Source organism: Liolophura sinensis, chromosome 1 (genome assembly GCF_032854445.1).
Source record: "Liolophura sinensis isolate JHLJ2023 chromosome 1, CUHK_Ljap_v2, whole genome shotgun sequence".
Lineage (NCBI taxonomy): Eukaryota > Metazoa > Mollusca > Polyplacophora > Chitonida > Chitonidae > Liolophura > Liolophura sinensis.
In genome coordinates, this window is record NC_088295.1 from 8,116,371 (window position 1) to 8,130,000 (window position 13,630).

Genomic DNA, 13,630 nt, shown 5'->3' on the forward strand with positions numbered 1-13,630 from the left:
AAGCACCAGTCGAATGAACTGTATGTTTGTTTGCATGCATGGCAATCTGGACGCCGATGTCGCATGGTTCCCGGGCACTATACCAGTGTCACTGTGCTCCCCCTGCGCTGGGTGTTGGGTTGTCACGTTTTTGAATTGTCGGACGTACGAGGTGTTGGTTCAGTCTCTTTCCTGGCCACGATATACTGTCCCGACTGAGTTATTGATGGCAGGAAATAGCCTACAACGCAGAGTCTTACCTAATTCTGCTTAAGCCATGGTGCAAGAGGGCGTGTACTATTTATGCATTTACATAGTTGGAATAAAACCCTCGGTTACGCGAGACCATTTGCCAGCTATTACACTTTCGTCGCTGCCCTTGTACTCTACGCTGTACGCCCTCGAAAATACACTGGACGAAGTGCATATTTGTACCGATAGTCACATTTTAAAATTAAAAAAACGTCACTTAATTGTTATACGCCTGCCACTATCCGTCTCCGGACCATAGGCCTATCTCCAATTATTTTCCATGTACAGTTTGAGTTTTTGTTGGCTTCACAGATACTGAGGTGATGCGTCACAACTCATATTTGTCTTTCTGCGGTTGTCATAGTAACGAGATCACCATTTTCCACATGTCTACGAAAGAAATAGATATGATTTCGCGTTATCTTCTACTGTTTCCTGCGTTGAGATGTACCGACTCACATTTGTCAATTTCCTGATCACCAGATAGCCATTATTCCTTATTTATACTGTGGTGAATTTATATACTCACCAGGTTGCTCTCGGACCCTTAGATAGCCCTGGGTGACACTAACCTACGCTGAGGTCATGACACACGTATGTAAGCTGGGAAGGTAGAATCAAAGAGAGTTTGTGGGTAACATCCTATGGAACAAGGGGTGGTAATGGCACCTTAAGATGGGGGTGACAGATGTGGGGAATCGGTTTCTAGAAGAATCGAGTTGGGATCTGCCTTTGCCGCTGCCCCCATCGTCTCTTTCGAACGAAATTTGGTGGTGGTGAACCCAAATCGAGCTTCACGCATTTCCTGCAGCGAGCCAAAAAAAAAAAAAAAAAAACAGTGTCGGTGGATTGGCATTTCTGTCATTTCCATTCATGCAGTAGGTGAGGAATGGCAGCGTCTTCACTGCCATTATCCCTGAAATGTAGCGCAATAATTTTATGGTGTTTGACAGCTAGTGGCAAAGCTTTCCGTAGAAAGAGCAGCTGACCATCTACTTTGTCTCGCTTACACTTGCCAATTTCTCCCAGTCCCACACAACGAAGGTGTCGTAGCAACGCATCTGTCATCTGATGGAAGCTATTAAGTGGGGTAGGACATTGTGTAGGTGAACACCAAAGGTTGCACTAACTCTGGGATCTGAAAGCTGTTCAGTAGACATGTTCCAAGAGGACCGGTAGACGTAGTTGACCAAGGCATGTTCGAGCTGCCAAGTAGGATCGCGAGAAAAGATGCTCAGGACATTTCGCAAGGTCTGGAGTCCTGTAGCGGAAAGGAGTCTGTCAAGATGGAAAGGTGTATCAGTAAATTGTAAGTCCTCGCACAATGCTTCTGAGACGTTAATGCAAATTTCCTCTGCGAAAAGTTGTAGGAATGAATCCCTGCTTGGAGCATCCAAGGGCACCAACAGATTAGACAGAATCCCTCAACGTATGAGCGAGATAATATGGTGAGAGGGGCTGATACCGAATAGCTCTGGTTTGACGCTATTCCCCGTCTGATGCCTACTGTAGATCTACAGAAGACTTTCGCTACTGGTGAACTGGATGGGTCACTTGGAGGGAATGGAGTTCCGTTGATGACAAAGGACACGAGTTCGTGGGGTGTTTCCACGTGGAACTGACGACACATATTTGAAACTCCAACATATTTGTAATCATGAGGCACCAGTGACGCAATTTTGAATGCGAATCCTGCTCCAAATGCATGCCCAGGCTTGTCCATATGCTTCGCTAATGTGAGGGAGGGCAAAGCTTCTCCTTGTCTGCATACCCAGCATGCCATGGAAGCAGAAACAAACCAAGGGAGGAGGGTTCTCACTACGGGGACGATTTTACTTTTCTCTTGCTGCCCACTTGCTGTGGTACTAAAATAGATGCGGCCTTACCCCCCTCTGCATCACTCCAGATCTCAATCAGTACAATCAGTCATCTCATGATGGTTTATTTCCATAACTTGGCTCAGATGTTCCCGAACATTCCGAATCACTGGGATCGTATTCTGGGACAAAGTGAGACTCGTCTAGGCCCAAGTCACCCGTCTAAAAAATAAAGGACAGATGAAAGAATAAAGAAAACAATACTATGTACAAGTGTACGCTATAACTAGTCAGAGATGCGTTTGGGTGGTTTGACTTTTCTGCCACGTCGTGTGGTACCGTTATGTTTCATGTTCACGTCCGAAGCCTCGGCAGAGGTGCCTCAATCAGAATCGGTGACATCCTCGGTAACCGTCCCTGAATGACCAGGTAGAGGGGCGTCGTCCACAAGTGAGTCTGAACTAGAGGCAGTACCAGTATCGGCATGATACGGTGTATTTGAAGAAGGAATGAGCGGCAGTGAATAGCCCTCACTCTCAACAGGAGAAATAGAAGATGCCTCATTACTCCGAGATTCAATAATAGATCTTCCCTTCTGATTGCCTAATGTGTACAAAGGCGGCCTACATTCAGTAACCACATGGGGACCAATCCACATCGGACAGCACTGACCAACGACAGTGGTTGAGCCTCTTTTCAATACAATGTCACCAATCTGATAAGCCTTTTCAGCCACTTTCATGTCGTAATCTCGCTTTTGTTGAAATTGGCTTTGCTTGAGATGGTCACGAGCAAGGCTATGCATTTCCGGTAAAACTGTGTGGAGATGTTTCAGCCAATCATCAACAGCGTGCTGGGGTAGATTGTTCTCTGCTTTACCTAGAAGTAGTAATTTTATGGTGTTTGACAGCTAGTGGCAAAGCTTTCCTTAGAAAGAGCAGCTGACCATCTACTTTGTCTCGCTTGCACTTGCCATTTTCTCCCTGTCCCACACAACGATGGTGTCGTAGCCAGGCATGAAGTCGTCTGATGTTCTCAGCTATTAAGTGAGGTTGGACCATGTGCAGGTTGCACTAACTCTAGCTTCTAGGTACGCTCGAGCGTCTTCGACTAAATTGTAGGCTTTACATGCCAGAGGACCTATGGTTCCCTCTAAGGTTGTAAGGGCAGAAACGATATGGCGACACTTCTCACTGTCGATGTGAATGTGAAGCAAGATCTCTGGGTAGATGGTTTTGTGAGATGTAACTTCAATGATTCGTTCCACTACCATCCCCTGATTTGCTTCGGTCTTGAAGAAACCTTCATACATGTGTATATGGTAGGAACGGTAAATGGCTATCTCAAACCAGGAGTTCAATCTTTTTGACATCGGTACAGGGGGCAGTTTTACTTGGGAACTCACAAACTGTTTCAAGTATGCAAGATAACGACAGACTTTTTAAAGAAAGCCGACTTAACCATAATGATCAGTGTGGCAGTATGAGAAAAGTCTGGCCAGTTCACACACATATCTCCGGCTAGGTTCAATATGTGGGCCAAACACAGTACATGCCTGGCGTTTGGAAATACTGGAGACAACACTTCCCTAAAGGCTTTTTGGTAGTAGGCAGCAAAGTCAGACACAAATGCAATGACATCCGTGAAGTTAATAAACACACTTGTTACAACTTGAATGACACCTCGACTGAGTGGTGAGTGGTTGCAGTTTTCAAGCGTTATGACATGAATCAGGTAATATGAACCTTGAACTCCAACAATCACGTTCAGAATACTATGATCACGACAGTCTGTTGTCTCTTCTGCAATAATGCATACAGGCACATTCTTCATAATTGATTTGAGAATCAAAATGTCTGTCAAAAGGACGAGGAACATGAAGTTCTCTGAGCGTTGATGTTTGCGGCAGGCCTCTGCCTTGTTTGCAGTGTTTGACAACAAATGGCTTCATTTTATCACTTTTTCCCAATGCAATGTCTGCAATTGTACACACTTTAACAAAGTCAAGGATAAAATCATCCCGTAGGTCCTTAGTTTTCGAGACGGTTGGAAGAGTTAACTGTCTTACACGTACATTGGCTTGCTCCCCTTTCGTTGTGACTCGAGCTCGATTTGTAACGTGGTTTTTCGATCTAATGTTGCCTTTCAGGATATCTGCCCGCGTACAACCTATGCTGTGTTGACAATGTTTACAAAACAGTATATCTGCGTCGCAGTAAAAATCTTCGTCAAACTGTTTGCAACGTTCTGTAGCTGTCACTTTGCAGACTGGTGACAGGCGACGAAATTTCATTTTGGCCGCCATTATAGTAAACATATCTACACAAACAGCAGCCGTATGTAAGCACAACGCTTATTGGTTGCTGAAACTGTAGATAGCCAATCACAACGCGCCTTACATTATATACCTAACACACGAACCGGAACCTGTCATGTCACCTTTCCAACAACGACAGTACACTCCATCATGCGCTCACTCGGAAAATTAATTTTTTACTGGTATGTACACTTTAATTTTATGCCAGGACAAAGTGACAAAGTGCACATTCCGTTTCGCATTCGTTATTCCGCGAATTCCGTCCGTCTCCGCGATCGCGAAAAAACCATTGGCCCTATCGGCGCTGAGGTTTCAATAAAACGTAACTGGCAAAGCAAATAACCTTGAACTTTGAAAGCTCCGCACCGATCGCTGTGTCTGAGGTGCAAGTGTCCAAAATAAACATTCCTTTAGGAGAAGGATATGCCAAACAGGGGGCGCTAGTCACCGCTTCTTTAACCGAGCGAAAAGCTTCCTGGTGTGTGTTTGTCCATACGAAAGGTCCCTTTTGGTGAACGGTCTCATACAGACAAGCTGTCATTCCAGCGAAGCCTTGAATATGACCCCTGTCATAGTTCACATATCCCAGGAATGACAATAACTCATCTCTACCTACACGTACTGGCCAGTCTGTGACAGACTGAGTTCTGCTAGGCGCCACTGACACGCCGTCATTATTCGCAACTTTCTTAGGAATTCGACTTCTGTTCGAAACAAAGCGCACTTAGATGGTTTGAGTTTGATTGTATGAGCGGAAACGCAAAAACACTTCTCTGAAACTTTGCAATACCTGAGTAAAGCTCTTTCCAAGGACAATGAAGTCGTCGAGAAATACAAGGACCTCGAGCCAGGTAAGACCACGTAAAACAAGCTGCTCGTAGTAGGACCATTGCAAGAATCAAAACCCATGCGTGCATGTTGAAAGAGTCCATACCGCGTTATAAAAGCAGTCTTTTTCCTGTCCGCATCTTCTAGTTATATCTGGTAATAGCCTGACGCCATACCCAGTGTGGAAAAGCAAGCAGTTCCATGTGCAGGGTGTACAAGCAGCCCTCGATATTTGACAGTGGGACATCCTTGACGGTCTTTTCATTAGTGCTCGATAATCTATACACCACCGAACTGAACAGTCTTCCTTCCGAACCAGTACGATGCCGCCGATGGCCAGCTTGAAGCAGATGGCTCTATAACGCCTGCATCAAGCATCTTAGCCAAGTGTTTTTCCACTTGCGCCTGAAAATCGAGTGGCGTTCGTCTGATTTTGTGTCTAACAGGAGAGGCATTGCCAGGATCTGTGGAATGTTTCACACTGGACAGGCAACCTAGGTAGAGGTCATGCTTGGCAAAAACATCCTGAATCTCTTCGAGCAGTGTAACGACATCGGTACTGAGGTTATTGCAGGACGTGATGTCAAATGAGGTGAAAGATTAGAGCAAAGGCCGTGATGTGCAAGTTTGCCTTCAAGCTTTGAAGTAATCATTTCCCTGCAAAGAATCTGACCACTGTCACAGTCAAGATGTGTAGGGCTGACCTCAGCATTGCCAATACTTGCTTGATACTAATGTATTTGTTCGTGTGGTTTATCACCTTTACATGACCAGTTCTACCATTGGAAGGGAAGCAGACACTAACAAACCTTTGTTGTGCGAAACAGGTTCCACTACAAAATCCTTATCTAGTAAAGTGTCTAAAGGGACAGTTGATGTAGCTACCGAACTGGAGGAATAACTATCTTTTTCCTCAGTAACATTCGACTAACTTTGACTTTGTCGAGATCAGCGTTCCATTTCAGGGAAATCAACAAGACATTTCTGGAAACCAGAAAATCGAGACCCAAAATGACCTGATCAACCATAGGTGCCAAACAAACATCCCATCGAAAGGTCTGGGAGCCAAGCTTAATTTCGACACTTGGAGCAGCCTGGTCTAGGATAGACTGGTCTCCAAGTACCTAGAGCTTGACCTGTCGAGTAACAGATTGACTGGGCATGAGTACTTTGGAAAGGCTCTGGTTAACCAATGTTACCATAGCTGCTAAGTCAGCAACGGCGGTTACTTCATGACATCCTTGTTTTATTTTCATGTATAGGCTATGGCCTTATGTTTGTCGTACAACAACTTCTTTCTACTCATCGGAGACACAGTGAACGTCATCTTCAAGTCGGCCATTACATAAAGAGGGACTGGATGTTGGTCGTCTCACTCAGTCCGTGCTGGTTTAAATGGTGTGCTCATCATCAGAGAATCGTTGGTTTTCTTGCTCTGCAAAGTGTGTAAGTCGTTGAAAGTAAGTGTGATCGATTTGGTGTGCTGTGTTTGTAGCCACAGATTGCCCTATGGTTAACGACAGCTGCCTTCACATTTTAAGCTCCTTATGAATGTTAAGGGGCTCTTTTTCCATAGCAGACTTTGCAGCATCATTGTCCTTACAGTCGCGAAGGAAATACTTGGTTGATATCTGATCAACAGCAGTCTTGTCAGACATAGCATACCCATCTAGGGTCAAGAAGTTTACCAGTTGGGAGAATTCTTTCAAAGCTTCTTTGTCCCTCTGTATGTCGCAAGTATTGCAACTGACGTCTGACTGAGGCAGGGGTTTCCTTATGACCTGTTCGCATATTCGAGGGCCGTATGAGTTAAACAGTCATGCAATCTATCCTGGTCCTTATGTTCTTATGTCGTATTCTAGAGGTGTCTCCGATGACCTGTGCTGGCGGGTGGAGGTCGGATTGGATCGATGGTACCCACCCGACTAGGAAACATCTACATGGGACCTTTCCGAGCGAGGCTGCATAGATCTGACATAGCTGCCATCAGAAGGGATAGCTTGCAGTATCCTGTTCCTAACTGCAGGTCCAGGTGTGGGGGTGATTGACAACAAAGGCGTATGCGAGGGCTAAGGGGATAGCCCACCCAATTCTGAATTGGGTGTCTACTTAGGGCTAGGCTCACGATGTAACGCAGGGGCCTCACTTTCTGACACCAGGTGGGATGGGGAAATACCAGCGGTGTTGGTTACACGTTTTGCCGAATCCTGTAAGTCGTGTGTGACTGAAGCAGTTTTGGCTTTCAGCTGATCAATTATTTCGGCTATATTACTGCACCAAGTAGGAGCTAATGATATTCTGCCCACCTCTAGCCAGCCTTGCCAGGTCTTATATGACACACCGGTTTTATGGACCAAATCAGTAACAGACAATGTATCGGCTGTACGGTGTGGTCTAATAATACGCTCAGACCTTTTACTAGCCATATTTTCCAACTGAAGGACCTCTTCCTTAGAAACTGTCAGGATATGTTTTAGCTCCCATGGCAGGGAAAAATCATTAAATGAGAATGGAAAGGACTAATAAATTCAAGGTTATGATAGTAGTGTATTAGCCCAGTGTATTAAGAGCTATGGCAATATGTGGAGAAAACAGAGAGACTTTCCACTTGTACGCCTTATGCTTATATGTTGTGGACTATTAGTATAATTGTCAAAATTACACCAAGATGTAGCTATGCGATGTGGTAATTGTACATTGAAGAAAAATACTGGAGCAATGAGCAGTGGGATGTTCACCGAAAATACGCCAGTTTGAGGGCCAAGGTCGTAACAATGTCAAGGTCGTGTCACACGGAAGTGCCATTGAAACGTATTTTGACAAACACATGTAGGCTAAAATAAAAGCGGCAAATGAAATATTGAAATATATTAATACGGGAGTTCTGGATAACAGAGAAGCCAGGTAACCTCTCAATGAAAACACTTGTTTGGCACAAACAGGAGGCCTCCGCTCTGATTTATACCGGCGACGCCACTGCAGTGAATTTATACACTCACCAGATTGCTCTAGGACCATTAGATAGCCCTGGGTGACACTAATCTACGTTGGGGTAATGGCACACGAATAAAGGCTGGGAAGGTAGAGTCAAGGAGAGGTTAGTCAAGGGGGACAACTCTGTGGGTTACATAGGTGTCGTCACCACAATACTATAAACATATATATGATTTTGTGTTCGGGCTATAGGTCCAACTGTTCTACACGTAGAGTTTTAATTTATGGTGGATACTTAAATACACAGACGACGATGTGTCGCGACTCAAAATTGTCTATTTCTATTGTTGCCATGGTAACCAGATTTCTATTTTCCTGATATATACTATATAAATAGATATGATTTCATGTCCGGGCTACAACTCCATCTATTTTTCGTGTAGAGTTATAATTTTTGATGGAAACATAGATACACATTGTCCATTTCTGTTGTTGCCATGGTAACCAGATTGCTATTTCCCTGACATTTACTATATTGTCATATAGGCATGAACTTTGCGTCAAGACTACACATCCATTTGTTTTGCATGTTCAGTTTTAATTCTTGGTGGATATTTAGATGCGGAGGTGATCATGTGTGGGGACTTACATTTGTCCATTTTCACCGTTTCTTTGAAATCTGCTATGTAGATCGACGCGAACTTTGTATCCAGGCTATAGCTCCAATTATTTTGTAGTTTTGATTTTTGGTTGATACATAGGTGCATAGATGATATACCGCGCCTCAGATTTGTCCATTTTTATACATTCGCTGCCATTAGGTAGAGCAGGTTGTGATATAGTAATTTTACAACATGGAGATTACTTTTCAGATTACTATTTAATACTAAAATCATCAATATCCATGAAGTACTTTTGACTTTGTACTCATCACAATGCTGCGCTGGTATTCTTTTAAACATTTCTATTTGTTTGGGGCATACATTGTGTTCACTTGAACTCTTGCTGTGATTCAGGATAAGCGAAATATCGCGATTCAAAGTAAGCAAAAACGCCAACTTAGGGAATATCGAACGGGCCACCTTACTCTCAGTTTTAACCAATCAAGGGCGAGATATTTCTACAACCCGAGAAGGTATCTGTTCCTCTGTGACTTCACCACTCTGCCATGTAGAAGTCTATTGGCTGGCGTACGATTTCAGCCACTTCTCCAGACTAATGAGTACGAATATCATGACGTTGCCGTTTTCTGAGCGTTTACTCTTTTCCACGTATTTTACATCACGTTCTTCGAAGTGGGTCCGCACTACCGCAGAACTGAGTTTTATACAAAGATCATGGCTAGAGGTTCACCTTAGTGGTCTCAAATTAATAGATGAGGACGTTAGTCCACCCAAGTACACTGTCGCATGGAGTGTGCATTGTCCCCTCAACAGTATATGCACATATACACATATTGTGGTGCAAATACAAATTTAAAATTCATACCGGTACATGTAGGCCAACATCACGTTGCATGTAGTAGCTAAATGTTTGCACGTAGGTACTATTCTACCTCCATGATGTACATTTATATGAGATTAATGTATTAAAATAATCCTTAGAGAACATATAATTTATACGGCACAAAGACTATGCATTAATTAAAGCCTGTCTGACTGCGTCAATCAATTAAAATTTACTGTTAAACTCATGCCAAATAAAAGTACGCGCCTTTAGCTGTTCAGTGGTATAACCATTGATAATTAGGGGGAAAAATATAAAAAAAACAGGTGCAAATTTGTGTTCGATTACATGTCTATGTATCCACTTCTTCCGAGTGTCGCTATGCTACATGCCTGTCTGTCCATTCACTTCTCCAGGATGTCACAACTACATGCCTGTGTGTCCATTCACTTCTCCAGGATGTCACAACTACATGCTTGTGTGTCCATTCACTTCTCGAGGATGTCACGACTACATGCCCGTGTGTCCATTCACTTCTCCAGGATGTCACAACTACATGCCCGTGTGTCCATTCACTTCTCCAGGATGCCACAATTACATGCTTGTGCGTCCATTCACTTCTCCAGGATGCCACAACTACATGCTTGTGTGTCCATTCACTTCTCGAGGATGTCACAACTACATGCCCGTGTGTCCATTCACTTCTCGAGGATGTCACAACTACATGCCCGTGTGTCCATTCACTTCTCCAGGATGTCACAACCACATGCCCGTAGATGGATTGTATATGGTACATTCATATATACAGGAGAAATAGAAAGAGATATTCACGTATTTAATCCATGTCATGTTCCGCACATAATGAGGTGAATTTAAGTTACTGATATTGTTTTGTATATGTTTGCTGTACAAATTTACTGCCTGGTGAACATGGTTTTGACACTTTATTTCTTTGTTGTACAATGTTCAGTATAAATCAAGAAATGATCGAACAAAAATTTGTACATGACATCGGGAAGCCTGTAAAGGATAAAATTAAATGTACCACTTATAGTACTGCGGATACTAACAGCTATTACTCATGTTTGATTGTTGAAAGCGACGTTAAAACTTTCACTCACTCACTCACTATTACTCATGTCCTCTATCTTACAAACCTCCGGACTCAAATCTACACTGGACTCGGGCTGAGATGTAAAACATATCCTGATAAGTTACAGATGTAACTTGACTTACACCACGCAAGTGGAGATTGTTCAGGGTAAAGGATGGAGTACGTAAACAAAAATAATAGACTTATAGATTGATCATCCCACAGCAACACGCACAGATTTCAATTTCGCAATGATGCCCACATATCAAAGCAACAACTACATGTACACTTTATTTTAAAGCAAAAGAAAATTCTCAACTGACAACAGCACGGTATCTTTCTGAAGACTTATAACTACCGATTTCAATCCATCCTATACATAAGATATTTTCAACAAATATTTGGATGTTCAAATACATGTATTTCAAACTCACTGCTAACGCCTAGGATGTCCGTCCCGCAAAAATGGCCATCTGCTACTTGTCTGTGTGGACAGACAAGTAGAGGACCAGATAGGGCACGCTCATAATACCAGAGGCAATCAGAAGTATGGTGAGATGTTATGAGCCTACAAATAGGGAGCAGTAAGATAATTATAGGCGGCGGAACTTGGGGACTGGGGGGAGCTAAGGCCCTTCCTCTCCTCCCCATAAACACTGTTTTTTTTCTTCAAATCAAATGACATCGGTTGAACGCTTTGAATAAAAATGCTCGATAAATAAAGTGCAGTTTATCCCAGATTTATCACAATTTTTTCATCAGAAATCGCCTAAATTGTGTCTCCAGCGATCTAAATGCTGAGAGTTTTCGAGGCCTAGGGGGCCCCTGGATCCACATCTGATGAGCTGGGATACTACCTTAACTGCCTCATTCCTCCCCCCCCCCACCACCCAGATTTTTATAACGTTCACAGCGCCTGGATTGTGACAGTGTTAGCTGAAGAGCTTATTGCAGCTATGCAAGGCTTATTTAATTTATTGAGGTGGTAGCCCGATCTGTGAAATGTCACGTGTGAGATGACAGTTGTAAGTGTTATCATGGAGGTCGAATAGACCATTCATTGTATGACGCATTTACAACTCCTGAACTCGATAATCACGCATACCAAGTGAACGGAAAACATTAGTTTCAGAAATTTCTTCTTTGATTTGAACAACACACTGGAGGGACTTCTCATAATAAATTTCGATGGGACGCTGATCAGGGAAATATATCCTATAGTCCTGTTGATAAATTCATAGTGGTACACTGTCGCTATCAGTCAGCAGGTCAAACCTCAGGAGAAGACAGCTGGACACTGAAAGTGGTGACGTCGCGTCTTGCATATTCAGTAGTCTGGAGAAGTTGATGGAATCGTACGCCGACCTCTTAAATCAGCTGATTTCCTTCTGATAACCAGACTCTAGATATACTTTTAAGCCATTTTCACCGAGAAAGTGGTAGTGGAATACGTCTGTCGTTATAGTGAGTTCGAGTGAGTGCTTAAGGTTTAACGTCGTACTTAAGAATGTTTTGTTGTCTTTTCTCTTAATTGTATTGTATTCCTGCATAAACCAGGATTCTGCTTGTGGACTAAGCATACCCGAAGCCTGGTTCATTTGCAATGTTTTAATGTGATTGTATGTTGAATGTGATGACAACACAGCATTTTGAGTAATTCTAGACCAGTGACGTCTAATAAATAGCAATTAGCATTTTTTTCAAACACGGGCCATGGTGCTAGGAAGCCTATAAGTTGCTACTATTTATGCATTTATGTGGACAGATAGAATAAAACCCTAACTGAGGTAAATTCATACGAGGCCGTATTTCACCGATTACGGGTGACCATTTGCCAGCTATCAAACCGTCATCGCTGCTCTAGCTGGTTTTACTCTCTATGCTGTACTTCTTTGATTGTATTACTTGCCTGCACGTTCCGCAGGTTGAGCGAAGCTGTAGGACTCGGCGCTTGTAGGGCCGAATACATGAAAGACATTGGGGGATTGTTTCCATGTGCTATTCACACAGAACTCGCTCTGTTTGAGAAAGTAAGCCATGCAGTCATGGTTCGTCAGCTACTTGTCAAAGGCAAGCGGTGTCCATGTACTCAGCTCATGTCACTACCCCTCACACATTAGCGAAATATTCTTGAGTGAGGCGTTATAACATTAATAAATAAACCAATCCATCGATCTCGCACCTTAACGCGAACATACCTTGCTCTATTGAACGTACATGTAGGTTTCAATTGCTCCAATTGCATGGCCGAAATAAGAATTTTAAGCTTATTTGTTCGACATCGTTTCATTTTATTACACTTCTAGAAACTGAAAGTGGTTGGACAAGAGCTGAATTGGTATGGCTGCTCTAAGTTTAGGTCACTCTGAACTAATGGCACCAACTTCAGCAGAAGAGTGGAAGTATATCCCGGTATGAGTCAAGGGCAGGCTATATTAACATTCCTTAACGCTCTAGTGGACTAAGCCTGTACGAAATCTTATTAAAAGACAAAGTCTTTCTAATTAGTGTAGATGACGTCTATGAGCTTGTACCAAGTTGTTTTCGGTTTTTTGAAGGTCATGGGGCGTGGTTTTCTAGAGGTCAGAGGAGGGCACAAGGTAGGCCTTAATGGCGTGACTATGGACGTCACAAATCAGGGATTAACATACACGAAGATTCGTTGGATTTAATCCCAGCTAAGTATAGACATGACTGTCAGCTTGCGCAAATCTTGCCAAAGTGTGTTGTATAATTACACAAAAAACGTGCTTAACTTGACATGGTAGAATCGGGGATGGGAGTTGGGGAAGGAAGTATTCGCTTTGAATGAGTGATTATGGCTTAAAGCCACATCGGCAATGTATTCAGTTTGAATGAAAGTTTTGACACTATAGTCAGCGTACATAGCCTTTTATTCTTGCGCGAAGATTTTCACATTTTGAATACCGGTTCTCCTTCCTCTTAAGATGAACGAAAGCTAGA